We start from the raw sequence: 13,298 nt of genomic DNA, 5'->3' as shown, positions 1-13,298 counted from the left end.
AAAAAACAAAGACACTTTTCATTCATTGTGATCTTGAAGCTACTGTCAACTTTCAAGTACAGAATTATTACCTTGCACCCATCCCTTGGAATGTCAAGGTGGTCCAGATCAACAAAAATTAGACTAATTTATAAACATAAAGCCCTACACAGTATTATGTCAAATTAATAATGTTAAAGAAATTTCTTTTGTCATATATTCCAAAAAATAAAATTGAGTCAACAGTTTCAATTAAATCAAATATTAGTAAAACAAGAAACTAATTTTAAAAAGAATTGTCAAGCCAAACAAAAAGAAAGGGAACATACAGAAATAAATTACATCATTGATGTTTAATCATATATCTCCTTCATAACACCATAATTTGCTATATTTTCATGTATTATGTATTCTTATTTTCCAAAATTCTTGGTATGCATTAAATTTCTCATCAATAATGGTCATGACAAATGCACATCATATAACCAAATATACAACTTTAAGTAACTCAGTGATGCATAGAAAAAATCAAGTTTCCATATGTACACAAATTATTTTTTCCTTAGTTTTCACAGGAAATCAACAATACTGGCCTGGTTATTTCTTACTAAACAGGAGATAGAAAAATCTGTCTCACATATCTATTCTCTCTTGCAAAACATATTTACTCTCTCCTGCAATTTAAGATGAACCTGAGGAGACAACATATTTATGTATGAAAAATAAACCCATACAAGACAAAATTCCCAGCCAAATCCTTCCAAAAGTAGTTAATGCTATAATGTGAAAAAACTAAATCTGTTTTTTAATATACATATTCTAAAATAAAATGAAATGCTTCTTTGAACTGTGTCACTAAGTAAGATAACCAAAAACTGCACACATGCTTCTTGAATAAAGCAAATTACCTACAAAATATGCATTATTTTTCAGATAGTAACTTTCAAAAACAATTTAGGACACCTCTGTACATCTACACACTATCAGATAAAACTGAGTTGCATGCATGAGTGCTAAGTCACTTCAGTCATGTCCAACTCTTTGCAACCCCATGGACTGTAGCCCACCAGGGTCTTCTGTCCATGGGATTCTCCTGGCAAGAATACTGGAGTGGGTTGCCATGCCCTCCCCCAGGGAATCTTCCCAATCCAGGGAACAAATGCACATCTCTTATGTCTCCTGTATTGGCAAGCAAGTTCTTTACCAATAGCACCACCTGGGAACCCCAAGACTGAGTTAAGTAACTTCAATTTCTTTTATTCTCATTAAGCAACAACTAAACCCACTGGCAGTTCTTTAGAAAGCAGTATAGGTTTCTAGAGGTTCTGAACCGTTATTATGCCATGAATCCATTTAGCAATCTAATAAAGTCTATGGACCCCTTTTCAAAAACTCTATTTAAAAGTACAAAATAACATATAAATTATGTAAAAGAACATATTTATTATGGTATAGTAATTAAATTATATTAAAAGCAGTTTGACATATAGCTACACGTCTGTAGATATATCCATATATAAAAATAATACCTAGAAGCAGGTGTAATTATTATTATAATTTTAAGCTAGTCATAAACACAAAAATATTTCAAAAATGTGCAGAGTAATGAGACACAATAAATATGTGCAACTTCTAGAAATTTACAGGTAGCTAAGATTGTTTGTGGGCTTCCCTTGTGGTTCAGCAGGTAAAGAATCTGCCTACTATGTGAGTGACCTGGGTTTGAACACTGGGTTGGGAAGATCCCCTGGAGAAGGGAAAAGCTACCCACTCCAGTATTCTGGCCTGGAGAATTCCATGAACTGTATAGTCCATGGGGCTGCAAAGAGTCAGACACGACTAAGCGACTTTCACTAAGACTGTTTGTGTGTGCAATTCCCTGCCTTCAGTATCCTAAATCTCAGTGAGATATTCATTAGAGTAATAACGTTATTGTTTTATATCCAAGTCCATGTACCACCCCCCCCACCCCTGACCCCAGAGTGTGAAATGGAGCATACACTCAACTTTTTATGACTCCAATCACATGTTAGTTAGACCGGGCAAAATAAAAAAAGATAGCAGGGTGTTTTTAAGATAATTAATCCAAAGTTCTTAAACTCCCATAGGCAATTACTAACAATTATGGTCATCAACATGAAGACAAAAAGGAGAAACATCTCCAAAGTTCTGAGACTGTTTGCTCTGTTAATCCATTCACATGGTTCTAGGCCTCCTCGTCTTTACTGTCTTGAATTGTCCTTATTCATTGCTCGCTAACTCATCCTCATCCTTTGCCCAGGAATCACCTCCATACTTTCTTTACAGACACTGCTTTACCTCATGCTGATGGATAATCTCCACTCCCTACTTCTTCAACATTCTCTCCACTGTAACACAGAATTATATGGAAATAGCAAGTTCTATTTAAGTCTATTTAATTGGATATAGGTCTCTATCACCTACTACTAAAAGAACATAACTGCCAAGAAAAATTAGTGATCAACACATTAAATTCAACAAGATCATATGAAAATACTTTTATCGGTCAACTCATAGCTTAAACCTAGCTACATTTTTCAAAACAAGAAGGGAGTGGGCAAAGATTGCAAATTTCTATGAAGATTTAGGAGAAAGTCAGTATCTCATTGAATAATGAAATCCTAAAGATTTCTGTTTCAGTCACTCAGTCACGTCTGACTCTTTGTGACCCCATGGATTGCAGCACGCCAGGCTTCCCTATCCTTCACCATCTCCCAGAGCTTGCTCAAACTCATGTCCATTGAGTCAGTGATACCATCCAACCATCTCATGCTCTGTCATCCCCTTCTCCTCCTGCCTTCAATCTTTTCCAGCATCAGGGTCTTTTCTAATGAGTTGGCTCTTCATGTCAGGTGAAAAGTACTGGAGCTTCAGCTTCAGCATCAGTCCTTCCAAAAAATATTCAGAATTTATATCTTTTAGGATTGACTGGTTTGATCTCTTTGCAGTCCAAGGGACTCTCAAGAGTCTTCTCCAAAGGATCAATTCTTCAGTGTTTAGCCTTCTTTATGATCCAACTCTCACATCCATACATGACCACTGGAAAAACATAGCTTTGACTGTATGGACCTTTGTAGGCAAAGTAATGTCTCTGCTTTTTAATATGCTGTTTAGATTGGTCATAGCTTTTCTTCCAAGGAGCAAGTGTCTTTTAATTTGATGGCTGCAGTCACCATCTGCAGTGATTTTGGAACCCAAAAAATAAAGATTTATTATAACATTGTTTTTCAAGGCCTCATCTGCACAACTTGAGGAAATTTCATTTTTCCAAGTTAATCAAAATGTCCTATCAACCTAATTTAAGCAATTAAGTCTATGATAATTCAGATCTTATAAATTTAGTAGTAGTTCTTCTTTTAAAACAAATTAAAGACAATGTTTGCAATATAATAAATCTTAATTTTTTGCCATTAAGAATTTTAAAGTCTTTCTCCTAGATATTCAGAGTCACAATGACGTATTAAAACAGAAATAATAGTTCACAGAATTTCAAAACAATACCTACTCTTATTATAAAGCATTGTGACTTTCTGGATCTGAAATTTCAGTAGACTTTTGCCATTTCAGATGGCATTTAGGTAATTTCGAATACAATTCATTTACTCAAATGTTACTCTTAACAATTCTCTCAAATTGTGTTTTGCTAAACTACACTGCATAAGTACCTTCTTACTCAATTACTATATGCAGCATAGATAAACTGCTTTGAAATTAACTCACTTATAACAATTGTTCTTTACAATAAGCCAAATTTCTCTGCATTTATGTGTACTACCAGTGATGATCAACACTTAAGGACATTTCTACAATTATAATAATGACATCCTCAAGGAAGTAGTAGGAAAGTTCTACATCAGACAAAATTCTGTATTTTTTTTTTTTTTTTGGAGTTCTTCAAAGGCAGACAAAAATTAAATAGATTTTGAGAATACCATGCACAGTGACTTTAAAAACACTTTACAAAGTACTCTGTCTTCTTAAATAAGACTCCTATCAGACTTACTAAGCTGTGTTTTAACTCACCCAAATGGAGATCTGGGTAAATTAACCTATTTGCTGCTAAAATTTTACTGGCACTCTTGATGGCTGTAAATAGCTATAGGAGAAACCAAGAGGCTAAAATCAAGTTCATTCTCTTATATCAACTTTTTTTTTTTTAACTGGAGGCTAATTACTTTACAATATTATGGTGGTTTTTGCCATACATTCACATTAATCAGCCATGCGTGCACATGTGTCCCCCATCCTGAACCCCCCTCCCATCCCATCCCTCAGGGTCATCCCCAGTGCACCAGCCCTGAGCACCCTGTCTCATGCATCGAACCTGGACTGGGGATCTATTTCACATATGATAATATACATGTCTCAATGCTATTCTCTCAAATCAGCCCACCCTCGCCTTCTCCCACAGAGTCCAACAGTCTGTTCTTTACATCTGTGTCTCTTTTGCTGTCTCACATATAGGGTCATTGTTACCATCTTTCTAAATTCCATATATATGCATTAATATATTGTATTGGTGTTTTTCTTTCTGACTTACTTCACTCTGTATAATAGGTTCCAGTTTCATCCACCTCATTAGAACTGATTCAAATGCATTCTTTTTAATAGCTGAGTAATATTCCATTGTGTATATGTACCACAGCTTTCTTATCCATCCATCTGCCTATGGACATCTAGGTTGCTTCCTGGCTATTATAAAAAGTGCTGCAATGAACATTGGGGTACACGTGTCTCTTTCAATTCTGGTTTCCTTGGTGTGTATGCCCAGCAGTGGGATTGCTGGGTCGTATGGCAGTTCTATTTCCAGATTTTTAAGGAATCTCCACACTGTTCTCCATAGTGGCTGTACTAGTTTGCATTCCCACCAACAGTGTAAGAGGGTTCCTTTTTCTCCGCACCCTCTCCAGCATTTGTTCATAGACTTTTTGATAGCAGCTATTCTGACTCATGTGAGATGGTACCTCATGGTGGTTTTGATTTGCATTTCTCTGATAATGAGCGATGTTGAGCATTTTTTCATGTGTTTGTTAGCCATCTGTATGTCTTCTTTGGAGAAATGTCTGTTTAGTTCTTTGGCCCATTTTTTTATTGGATCGTTTATTTTTTTGGACTTGAGCTGCAGAAGCTGCTTGTATATTTTTGAGATTAATTATTTGTGTGTTGCTTCATTTGCTATTATTTTCTCCCATTCTGAAGGCTGCCTTTTCACCTTGCTTATAGTTTCCTTTGTTGTGCAAAAGCTTTTAGGTTTCATTAGGTCCCATTTGTTAATTTTTGCTTTTATTTCCAATATTCTGGGAGGTGGGTCATAGAGGATCCTGCTATGATTTGTCAGAGAGTGTTTTGTTTTGCCTATGTTTTCCTCTAGGAGTTTTATGGTTTCTGGTCTTACATTTAGATCTTTAATCCATTTTGAGTTTATTTTTGTGTATGGTGTTAGAAAGTGTTCTAGTTTCATTCTTTCACAAGTGGTTGGCCAGTTTTCCCAGCACCACTTGTTAAAGAGATTATCTTTTCTCAATTGTATATTCTTGCCTCCTTTGTCTAAGACAAAGCGTCCATAGGTGTGTGGATTTATCTCTGGGCTTTCTATTCTGTTCCATTGATCTATGGTTCTGTCTTTGTGCCAGTACCATACTGTCTTGATGACTTTTGTTTTGTAGTATAGCCTGAAGTCAGGCAGGTTGACTCCTCCAGCTCCATTCTTCTTTCTCGAGATTGCTTTGGCTATTCAAGGTTTTTTGTAACTCCATACAAATTGTGAAATTACTTGTTCTAATTCTCTGAAAAATACCATTGGTAGCTTGATAGGGATTGCATTGAATCTATAGATTGCTTTGGGTGGTATACTCATTTTCACTATATTGATATATCAACTTTTAATTACCTGAATTGGAGATCTGCTACCACAGCACAGATGGTTCTGTCTGCTTTTCAGCTAAAATGCTGTCTAAACACACTATTGCTTCATTCAAATACAAAGTGAGAAGTAGAGCTTAGTTATCATTTGATGAAACATTACATAACTATTTTAAAAGGCTATATACCCAGTCCTGAATGATTCCTTTTGTAGGTTACTTGTGCTCCGTATTTTCTTCTACCAAACCTCTCAGCTAGCTGTGTTTTGGTAATTTAAATGGCTATCATCACTTTTACAAGAGAATGGATTAAAGACCAAACCCAAATCATTCAATCTGCTCTTGGTTAATAGATCTGTCAAAGTTTAAGTTCCCTGAAATTCTTGGAGGACTTGTGGTTGAAGTTTCAGGGAACAGGTCAACTATAACATTGGATAATCAAAAGAAAAAGCTATACAATACAAGGAAAATACTACATTTACACACAATTCTCACTTCACAGAACCTTATAAATTTAGCAGTAGTAGTCATCTTTCAAGAAGTGGATTTACCTTCTGACAGTGTTTAACTGGACGTTTGCCTGTATTCTAAAGAAAAGTAGAAAATACTTCGATGATTATGTCACCACCAGAACCATTAACCAAGAATGAGGATACCAGATCTTTCCCACCAATTTTCTTAACCTTTACGGGTATAAATAAAAGCCTGAAAACCCCTTTAAAATTTGGGGCAAAAAATCAAGTATCTTTATTCAGATTTATCTGGAAAAGATTTTAAATTAATGGATAAAATTAATTTAGAAATATCAATTAGTTGAAGTCATTTTCTCATATGAAAAATTATACCTAGCACAAATAGAGAAACATCAAAGAACACATATGGTCTATAATTCTATGTACACATATATACATATCCATATAAGCATATATATGGAGGAGGGATATCCAAGTCTTGGAGGTTTCTAGTGTATAATCTGAATCTCCTCTTCAGAAGGCATGTGATGAGGGTTATATGTAGGTATATTTATATAAGGCTAATAGAAAGAAACAAACATGAAATAAAGACTATACTAGACTATAGCTATTACTACCTAGATATTATCTCATAGGTACACTCTGAAAATATATACAATGTTATATGAAACTCTTTTAAAAATTTATATTAATATTTGCAATCACAATTGTTCCATAAATTAATTCATTCATTCATATTAAGAGAGAAAATTAGAGGATTCTTTTCAAAACTAGCCTTAAGTATACAATATTGAATGATGAAACTTATTCCAAATTTACCATGACTATACCATTTTAACAGTAAACAGAAAATTTGCACTTATTCTCCTGCACAATATTTGAGTCAACGAACTATCTTCTGAGAAATACAATCATGCACTATATGTATCATTAGAGTGGTTGGAAACATTTTCTTAAAATAAAACAAACACAAAACTAGCAAATCACAGAACCTAAAAAGAGTATAAGAACTGTTTTCTAAGCCTAACTCTGGAATAATGACTTAGAGCCATTATCTTTAAAAAATAAAGGGTTGATTTCAATTTCATATCCTCACTGGAAGCAAAGCAATTTCTCTGCTCAAAGTTTATACTATTTTTCCTCTTTCAATTTGAATATGTTTCAGCTCCCATAGGAATAAGCTTAAGTTTCCTGAACTTTAAATCCATTAAGACAAATACTATTAGATTCACCAGCCTCTAATGCGTTTAGAGACCAGGGCTCACAGCAATCAGGTCCTGTAACGACTTTTGAATTCCTTATTATATTTGAATAAAATAACTTTTTTTGTTCTTCAGAGGTTATAGAAAACAAATTTCAGTTTTTCAGAATGAACCACAAAGTACTGTGCTAAGTAGAATTTAAATTTTAAATTATCTAATATTCAGCAATGGTGAATAAGATTTTTAAGACTTTAAAATCAAAAGCAAAACTGGATATTTTACATTAAAATTACCCTATCACATCCTTGAACAGTCACTCATTCTGTGATTATTCAAGAAAAGTATCTGCTGTGTTAATATGATCATAAATTCAACTAAAATTTCCCTTATACTCCCACTTTTTACAGATTCACTTTTAATGATTAGGTTTCCTCAGTGGCTGGACAGTAAAGAATCCACCTGCAATGCAGGACACACATGTTCTATCCCTGGGTTGGGAAGATCCTCTAGAGGAGGGCATGGCAATCTACTCCAGTATTCTTGCTGTGGAAAAAATCCCATGGACAGAGGAGCCTGGCAGGCTACAGTCCATAGGGTCGGAAAGAGTCAGACATGAGTGAAGCAAGGAGCACTGCAGAGCACTAAGTCTAAAAATAAAAGTTATGATTAAGCATTTTACCGATAGATCTTATCCTTTACTTTACCCAATGTATTCTGTTTTATTTCTCTAATACAAAGACCTGTTCACCTGGAAAATAGTTTTTACACATCTAAGAATACATCAACTATAAAAATAGAAGGTTTACTTTACTAATTAATAAATCAAACTAAAAATTAAATATCTCATAATTATTATACATGTATCAATAGTTTAAAAGTCCATACATTATGGACAGCAATATAGATAATACATTATATGTTGGTAAAATGTTCAAGTAAAATAACCTTCACAAATCACAGTGCTGAGAAGTTCAGGGCTGGGATTTGAATTCAAGCCCGATGTTTCCTCAGACATAAAAAGTACACAACAAATATTGGTTGAATCAGTTAATGAATGGCTCCTAAATCTACCCTCTTAAGGAAACTATTGTGGCTATTGGGAAAAGTAAGTTAGTTTATACATCATAAATGTATCTCAGTCTCTCAAGTGTTATTTCCGAGAAGGGAGCCAAATTCTGCAAATATGTTTGGTAATTTCTCATAAAAGCAAAATTGAGCTGGTCTTAAAAAAATAACTGGTCCTTGAGTAAAAATATAAACCAAAATAAAAAGTAAATGAATTTGCTGATTGTTCTTTTCTGTTTGAGAGAATGACTCAGCTTTTGCCATAAGGAAATTTCAGCCAGTATTCTTTAAAAATAAAATTTATGATTAAACTACAACTATGATTAAAATGCAAACTAGCCATTTTTATAAATTAAACACAGATATGTCACTATTACATATGCAATTTAGATATAAATTTTTCAATTTATCCCTATATACCTCAGCTGAATCAACCAAGACAGAAGCCCTATGACCTTTATGCTTAAATATCTATTAACATAATTTCATCTCTTTAATGCTCACTATAAGCTTCTAACTATGTAAAGGAAATTTCTTTACTTTGCAAGTGGAAAAACTGAAATCATAGACAGGGAAAACACTTTGCCAAGGGTGATTCATAAAGTCAGTCTCAGAGAGTAGGCTGATATCCACAATCTCAAACTCACCAACCCAGTGGAAATACAAACCATATCAGCATTTTTTACTGTTCAGCCCCCCCAAAACCACAACAGTAGACCTACCTTCCTGAAAAAAAAAAAAAAAAGTAGAGAAAACATGAACAATTTTAATACAAAAAAGAAAGGTCCTAATTACAGATAAGAATCCAGTTCCCAAGCTAGTCTGAAACTTGGCAGCAGCAGGGCCTTACCTATTGGGCCAATGTGTGAAATACTGAGATCACACCAACTTCTACTCCTTCAGGTGAAAGAGCAAGATCTATTATTGAGATCACTTTTGACAAACACAAGGAAGACATTTAGACCCATTTTCCACTGCAATTTCATGGCCTAATTCTGTGCTATTTGAGAATACCTAATTGATTATTTGATTTAGGTGGAAAACATCTGCTCAAAACCCAAGTCTTCAGTTCTTACTGGCTATGAAAACAAAGAACGTCAAGGTCAAGGGCTTGAAGTTGCAGCAAGCCTAGTCCAAGCTGGGGAGAGAAATAGCAACAAAATGTGGGTATCCCCCAAGTATGATCAGCACAAAAAGCATCAGGTCCCCAGCTATTCCACCGCACCACTGAGAGGGACAATGGTCAGACTTTCCTCCTAGAGCACTTCTTTCACTCTCCTCTGTCACATCCCACTGCACTCTATGCTTAGTTTATTTTATTTTTTGGCCAGGAAGACTGATCTTAGTCACCTAAAAGTTCTCACTGCAAAAGAAACCCCTTGTTTAAACTCAAGTACAACCAACAGCTCCTTTCCAATTATCCCCTGCAACTTCCCCAGTCCCTTTTATGCCTGGCTACTGAGCTCAGTCTAGTTTGGCTGCCTGCCAGCTTCCTCTCTTCTTTCCTTGTCAGTCGTGAAAACTTGGAAAACACTCCTGGACAGCTCAAGCAGACCTTTTAGTTATCCAGCGGGCCAGTACCTTAGCCTGGGTGCTGTTTCCAGCAAGGCTTGCAGTCGCCAGCGACTGCACTCTCCCAACTGGGTTTTCTAGCAAGGCTACTTGTTTATACGGTGGAAGGAGGGAAAGAATGGCAGAAAAGGGGGCGATTTGCAAATCTGAAAAATGTCCAACTCCGTGTCTGAGTTTCCTACCTCCTCACATTCAGTCTATCTCATTACTGCCCTCCTGTTAGCAACTTATCACCCATTTGAAATCAAAGACAAAATCATCCCTATCAGGGTCTCCTTGTAGTCCCAGAAATTAACAAGGGGAGTCACAACAGGACACTCTCCAGAAACTTTTATTCTCAAGTGCTGATGCAAGATTAAAAAAAAAAAAAAAGCAGGTCCCAAAATTAATGTATTAAATCCTTCCTAATTGCATTACTCTTTGTCAAACTTGCAGACTGAAACAGTGCATGTAAATTTGATTGCCAGTGAAAGGAAAGCTGGAGCAATTGGGAAAAACTGAGGACACAGGAAGAGATACCGTGACTGGCACCCCGCACTTACTCGGCGTTTGCCCCAGGTACTAAGTGCACCCGCCAAGCCCAACGCCAGCCACCTCTCCCTTACTCTACCCTGGCAGGCTAGTTCCAGCTGCGGCTTCCAGCTTCCTGTTCAAGTTCCATTCAACATCGTAAACACATTCCAAGAAACCCAGCCTGCCCAGAGTTCCCTCCCGCACACAGGGAACGCTGAGCTGCGGCCCCGGGAGCCACGGGGAAGAACCGATGGTGCTGGGTCCCGATGCGTGCAGGGAGCCAGCCCCCGAGGTGGTGAACCCCGGCGAGCCAGCTCGGCGCGGGAACCGAGAACCCAGGGTCTCATCAACCCGCAGCGCCGCGCGCCGCTCTAAGGTAGAGCCTGCCTGAAGGAACTACTTGACCCACCCAGTCAAAGGGTAACCGTGTGTGGGCGCCGCCCCTGAGTTTGGGCCCTCCCAGCCCTGGGCTTTAAAGAATCGGCGGCCCGGCCTCGCAGCTTCGCGCCTCCCCGCCCCCATACCCACACACTCCGCTGGAGCCAACAAAAGGGAGGTTACGCTGGAAGAAGTTTCGCTCCTGGGTCGCCTCGCGGTGACCCGGCGATGACTTGCCTGCTCAGCCCGGTCCGGTCAGCACACTCTCCGCCGTTCGGATCCGCCGGCGTCCCGCCAGCTCCTGCCCACCGGCCCCGGCCCCCCGGGACCAAAGTTACCACAAAGGGCTCCAGGAGTCGGGAGACCGCGGCGTCCCCGACCTCGGAGGCTCTCCGTCACCATCCCGGCAGCACTGCCACGGCAGTCGTCAACAGGTCTCAGCCGCCCTTCTTGCTGAACGACGCCCTGAGCTTTCCGCCGCCCTAATTTTTGCAACCTGCCCCGCGGCGGCACGCAGCGCCGCGCTACCCCTTCCTTCCCCGCCACCCGGCCGCGGCTAACCACCGCCCGCCGCCTCTCGGGATGCCAGTTTCAAAGAGACTGGAGGCTACCTGGCGGGACGCGCGGCTCCCCGGGAAGCCCTCCGGTGAAACCGCGGTCTCTCCGTACCTTCCTGACGGATGCAGTCGGGTCAGGCTCCGGGCAGGGGCGTGGAGAGCCGCGGCGTCCTCGGGGCCGGGCGATCTCCGCTCCGGCACAGCCGGGGCGCCGTCTCCGTGGCCGAGAGGGAAAGTTTCTCTACGTCAACGGCGAGCTGGCCTCGGGACCCTCCGGCTCCCGTCCCCTCCCTCGACGAGCTCGCGGCCCCCTCCCTCCTCTTCCTAATCGGCTGAAGCCGTTACTGGCGCGGGCTGGCGGCTGGGGCTCGAGGCTCGGGACTCCGGGTCGCTCCGGCTGGGAACGCGGGGCTCCCCCTCTCGGCCAGAAGGAAAGTCTCCCAGACGCGCACTTGGGGCGGTCTCCTTGGACACTTCCAAACGGGACGCCTGTGTTCCAGCTCGCTGACTTTGTTCAGTCTCTGATGCTCGTCTCCTATGGGCCCAGTGGGTGCTGTGGCATCTGCACGAAGGACCCAAGGGGCAGAGGAATGTGGAGAAGGCTAGGCCTTACCCAGCCCGGGTCTTAGTTGGCACAGAAGCCAAAACCCAGTTCCACCCACCCCCCTCCTCGTCCCCCCGCCGCGTTTCCTTTTGAACCTCCTCCCTCAAGAACCGGATCGCGACTATTAGCCTTCCCTTATCTCTCTGTGTTTCCGAATACAATTTTAAAACACTTTTGCTGCTTAACAAGGAGAGAGCGGGGTTTAAAAAAAGTGTCAAAAAAGCACATATACGAGTAGACCATTGCAGCGTTTATCAGGAAAGCATTGACACAGTCGTTGCTGTGACTCTGACCGCAACTCTGCACTTTTTTTCCATTTTTTTTTCTCAGTTTTTAAAAAGACTGAATCTCTGCACTTCTTTATGCCTTAAAAAAAAAACAGAAAAAGAAAAGAAAACTGCCTCCACCACCAGATCATGCTCGTTTTCTCCATTCAGATATTAACCTCCAAAATTCAAGACTTCTATATGGGGTTCGAGGGAAAACACAACAAACCATTTTCACTAACACGTTTAAGCGATTATTTGAGGATGAGAGGACATTTACCAAAGTTATGGGGGATGCTGCTAAGAATTTAGTTTCCTATTTTTTTTTTTTAATTTGAACGTGAAAACAGATGGAGAAAGGGGAAACGAAAAGCACTTTTTGCAGGACTAACAAATATACAATACAGTATATTTGTTATATATATATTACAGTGGAATCCAGGGCTTAGAATCAAACTAGTCATATTCCTTTCCAGATTCCATGCTTAACTCATTCTGTGCCCTAGGACACCGGTAGCAATCACGGCTGCCAAAAGGAATTATATAATAGAACTCACAGAGTCACAGTCACATTTACAGGAATTAGACTAGTGTCAGGCACAGAGAAGGTACTCAATAAATATTTGGTTCTTGTGTCCCACTAGATTTGACTATAACTAGAAGATGGTACTGGAAATTTAACTAAATTGTTAACTTGTTAACTAAATCAATTTTCTTCTACCTAATGTTTTTTTCTGTTAGAAAAGATACAGCATCACAATTAAAAAAAAAAAAAAAAACACTAAGTTTATGGATTACCCAGCTGCA

The 13,298-nt window shown here is 39.2% G+C and overlaps 1 protein-coding gene across 3 annotated transcripts in view; it reads right to left on the bottom strand.

Moving 5' to 3' along the window:
* The window catches only part of GULP1 (GULP PTB domain containing engulfment adaptor 1), a 315,347-nt gene extending 303,492 nt beyond the window's left edge, over positions 1–11,855 (bottom strand). For 2 of the 3 annotated variants that reach the window (XM_043488361.1, XM_043488359.1), the window contains exon 1: positions 11,734–11,855. The gene's annotated coding sequence lies outside the window, so the exon portion shown is untranslated. Of the gene's footprint in view, positions 1–11,675 lie in introns of all 3 variants that reach the window. The other variant, XM_043488360.1, reaches the window with a different exon arrangement.
* Positions 11,856–13,298: the final 1,443 nt, after the last annotated feature.

This window comes from Cervus canadensis, chromosome 15, assembly GCF_019320065.1.
Source record: "Cervus canadensis isolate Bull #8, Minnesota chromosome 15, ASM1932006v1, whole genome shotgun sequence".
In the NCBI taxonomy this organism is placed as follows: Eukaryota; Metazoa; Chordata; class Mammalia; order Artiodactyla; family Cervidae; genus Cervus; species Cervus canadensis.
The sequence above is the reverse complement of the archived record's forward strand: the minus strand, read 5'-3'. Positions and strand labels throughout refer to the sequence as shown.